The sequence below is a fragment of the Eulemur rufifrons genome, chromosome 16 (genome assembly GCF_041146395.1).
Source record: "Eulemur rufifrons isolate Redbay chromosome 16, OSU_ERuf_1, whole genome shotgun sequence".
Lineage (NCBI taxonomy): Eukaryota > Metazoa > Chordata > Mammalia > Primates > Lemuridae > Eulemur > Eulemur rufifrons.
Genome location: NC_090998.1, coordinates 85,024,038 through 85,028,584, shown reverse-complemented (window position 1 = coordinate 85,028,584; position 4,547 = coordinate 85,024,038). Strand labels below are relative to the sequence as shown.

Sequence of the window (4,547 nt, the reverse complement as noted above, 5' to 3'; positions counted from 1 at the left end):
CATTAGTGAATGTGAACTGCTATTGTTGTTACTGTTTTCGTTATTTTACCTATCCTCTCGGTAATGTGGAGCCACTAATCCTCCATAAGCCTCGGGTTAGCATATTTTTCTTCCCAGTAAAAGCCATTTATCTTAGACTCAAACTGAGAGTTGGGCTATTCTCTTTTGATTGCTGCAGACCCCTTTCTGGCAGGAGATGGTAATGATCCAGGAAGGGGCCATGAGACCTCTTAGCTAAAGCAAAAAGGCAGAAACCAACAGGCCAGCGTGAGAAGTGTAGTCATTCATTTCAGCTCTGCCACTGACCTTGAGCGAGTCTCCTACCCTCTCTTGCCCCATTTTCCTCTTTCGCCAAGTGAAGGTTTCTGTCCTGGCTGTCATTAAGGGCTGGCTCCTCTGCACTCCTGAGTCTGGCTACGCTCTCCAGCCCAGATATGCAGTCTGTGAGTCACTGAGGCTTCTCTCTATAGGTAGCATGATCATTATTTAAATGAACTCTTGTATTTATCTAGCACTTTTTACACTTCATGAAGCTTTCCCCTCTATTATCTTACCTGCATCTCATCACAACCCCATGAGATAATCAGGGGAGCTGCTCTTACTCTCCTCTGAGAGCTGGGAAGACTGAAGTGTAGAAAGAAGTGGAAGCCTTTGGCCCCAGAGCCCAGAGTCTCTTGGTTTGGGCTTCCCATCCCTGGGCTGATTTAATTCCAGGAAATCTTGGGAGAGTAAAAACAAAAACAAAAACATGTTATTTTGTAAATTGAAAGCTTTTCTTTTTCCAAGTGAAACAATCTATTTAATTTCTTCTCTAACAGCAATTTTTGTCCCTAATTCCTTTAAACCTTTTTCATTGTTGTTGCCAAAATTTCAGGTTGCTTGAAGTACAAATATTAATTTGACTAATGAGACTTGAAAACTATCTGATCACATTTTCCAGTTATTACGGCAACATAGAAATTAAAGAAACATACAAAGAGTTCAATAACAAAGCAGTCTCAGATATTTCCTTGTAGAGAAAATGTTGATAAAGGCTGAGACCTGTGGGTGGATGGGAAGTTTAGATAGGTATGTACACCCATCTCAGAGGGTTGCATTGAAATGTGTGAAAACATGATGGATACTTGAACACTTGAAATATTGACACCCTAAAGCATAAGGTTTAAAAGTACGAAGACTGGGGAGCATGGAGTAGATTGCAAGTTGGGTCTTTGTCACTTACCAGGTGAGTGATACAGGAGAGGTCATTTACCTTCATTTTATTATCTTTAAAGTGGTGATACGCATAGCATCTACCTCACAGAGCTGGGTTGAAGATTGGATAAGCAAATTAGTTTAGAGTATCCTTCATAATGTTTGGAGCATGCTAAGAACTCAGAAAGATTAGCTGAGATTGTGCTTGTGTGTTAAAGTCCCTGGGGCCTCTGCAGTTCAGCCCAGGACCCCAGCTGGGCTTCCACCTCGCACATCAAACTGTCCATTCAACATCTCTTCCCAAAAGTCTTACAGGGACATCGATCTCAACAGGTCCCTCTCAAACTGGTTTATCCCCCTGTCATCTTCGTCTCAGTCAACAGCACTACTCTCCACTCAGGTGCTCCGTGAAAAACCTGCGAACAAGGTTAGACTTCTGCCTCTTTCCCTTGCTGCTCAACCCGACAGTCACCAGTCCTGTTAATTCCTAGACATCTTTTAACTCTTTCTATTTTCTTTGACATCTACTGCCATCACACTAGCTTAACAATCACCGTGTCTCATTTTTACAAAGAAGACATACAAATGGGCAACAGGTATATGAAAAGGTGCCCGAAGTCACTCATCATGAGGGAAATGTAAATTAAAATCACAATGAGCGACCCCCTCCCACCTGTTAGAGTGGCTGTTACAAAGAAGACAAAAGATAACAAGTGTTGGCGAGGGTGTGGAGACAAGGGAGCCCTTGTATACTGTTCATGGGAATGTAAATTGGTATAGCCGTTATGGAAAACAATATGGAGGTTCCTCAAAAGGTTAACAATAGACCTAGAAATCCCTCTGCTGGGTATATACCCAAAGGAAATGAAATCAGCACCTTGTAGAGATATCTGCACTTCCATGTTCATCGCAGCATTATAGCCAGTGATTTGGAAACAATAGCCAAGATATGGAAACAATCTAAGTGTCCATCAACAGATGAATAACTTTTAAAAATTGCAGTATATACACATATACAATGGTATATTATTCAACTTTAGGAAAGAAGGAGATACTACCATTTGCCATCTGACAGCATGGATGACCCTGGAGGACATCGTGCCAGAAGTGGAAGGGAAAATACTGCATGATCCCACTTTTGTGTGGAATCTGACAAAAAAGTCGAGTAAATAGGCACAGAGAGTAAAATAGTAGCTGTCAGGGGCATGGAGTGTGGGGAATGGGAAGTAAGTCCAAGGGCACAAACTTGGAGGTATATGTCTAGAGACCTAATGTACCGAATGAGGACAGTAGTTAATAATATTGTATCATATACTGAAAATTTGCTGAGAGTAGATTTTAAGTGCTCTTACCACACGTGTGTGTGTGCACACACACACACACACACTCACACATGGTAACTGGAAGGTGATAGGTTCACTTGCTTAACTATAGTAGTAATTTCACTATGTATATCTATATCAAAACAGCTTGTTGTACACCTTAAATATACATAATACAATTTTTTTAAAAAAGAAACCAAGGAAACAACAACAATAATCACTGTTTCACTTGAAACTCGTAACATGATCTCTCTTCTTCTTTCTGGCCCTCTGTAATTCATTTTTCATAATCGGCCAGATGGGATTTTGAAGTCCTAGGGCGCTTATTTGTCCTTGAAATCCCCTCTTGCACATTAGTGAGTTTCTGACCAGAGTCCTGTATATTTCTACATCATCCACAACCTGTTCTTGCCCTTCCACTGTGGTTTCATTGCATGGCTCCAGGTGGACTTTTTGTTTGTTTGTTTGCTTTGTTATATTTTTTAAATTAATAAACTTTATTTTTTAGAAAATTTTTATGTTTACAGGAAAATTGAGCATATATGACCAAGAGTTCCCTATATACCTCCTCCCCACACAGTTTCCCTGATCATTAACATCTTGAATTAGTGAGGTAAATTTGTTAAAATTAATGAACCAATACTGATACATTATTATTAAATTGATAAGAACAGATACTACACTTGATCTTAGCCTAAAGGCTGGGAAGCGATAACGCATTATTATTAACTAAAGCCCATACTTTACATTAAGGGTCACTCTTTGTGTTGTACATTTCTATGGGTATGACAAATGCACTGTGTCGTGTGTCCACCATTATAGTATCACACTGAACAGCTTCACTGCACTAAAATTCCCCAGCGCTCCACCTACTCATCCCTCTCTCTCTCTCCCCACAAACCTTAGGAACCACTGATTTTTGTGTTGTCTCTGTAGTTTTGCTTTTTTCAGAATATCATTGAGTTGGAATAATACAGTATGTAGGATTTTCAAATTGACTTCTTTAATGTACCAATATGCATGTAAAGTTCTTCCATGTCTTTTTGTGGCTTGATGGCTTATTTATTTTAATTGCTAAATAATATTACATTATATGGATGTCCCGCAGCTTGTTTATTCATTCACTTTTTAAAGAATTCTTGGTTGTTCCAGTTTTTCGAAATTATAAATAAAGCTGTTACAAAGATTCATGTGCAGGTTTCTGTGTGGACGTTAAGATTTTAACACATTTGGTAAATACCTAGAAGAATGATTGTGGGATTGTATGATAAAATTAACTTTGTAAGAGACTACCATAGTGTCTTTCAAAGTGGCTGTACCATTTTGCAATCCTACCAACAATGAATGACAGTTCTTTTTGTTCCAAATCCTTGTCAGCATTTGGTGTCGTCAGTGTTTTGGATTTTAGCCATTCTAAGAGCTGTGTAGTGGTATCTCATTTTTGTTTTAATTTGCAATCCCCTAATGACATATGATGTGGACCATCTTTTTGTGTGCTCCGTTGCCATTTGTATATCTCTTAGATAAGGAATCTGTTCAGATCTTTTGCTCATTTAAAAAAAAATCTGGTTATTTTCTTATTAATGAGTTTTAAGAGTTCTTTGTATATCTTGGATACAAGTCCTTTATCAGATGTGTATTTTGTAAATATTTTCTCCTCGTCTGTGGACTACCTTTGCAATCTCTTAATAGTGTCTTTCACAAGTAGAAGTTTTTAATTTTTATGAAGTGCAACTTGTCATTCTTTTCCGCCATGAATCTTGCTTTTAGTCTTACATATAGAAAGTCACTGTCAAATCCAAGGCCATCCAAATTTTCTCCTATGTTATCTTCTAGAATTTTTATGATTTTGCATTTTATAATACATTTAGGTCTGTGGTGCATTTTGATCCATTTTTGTAAATGGAGGAAAGTCTATGTCTAGGTTCATTTTTTTTTGCATGTGGATGTCCAGTTGTCCCACCACCATGTGTTGAAAAGACTATCCTTTCACCATTGAACTGCCTTTGCTCCTTTGTCAAAGATCAGTTG

The 4,547-nt window shown here is 38.4% G+C and overlaps 1 pseudogene; it reads right to left on the bottom strand.

The window, feature by feature from the left end:
* Window positions 1-3,124: 3,124 nt before the first annotated feature.
* On the bottom strand, window positions 3,125-3,229 carry LOC138397822 (U2 spliceosomal RNA; annotated as a pseudogene).
* Between the last annotated feature and the right edge of the window lie 1,318 nt (window positions 3,230-4,547).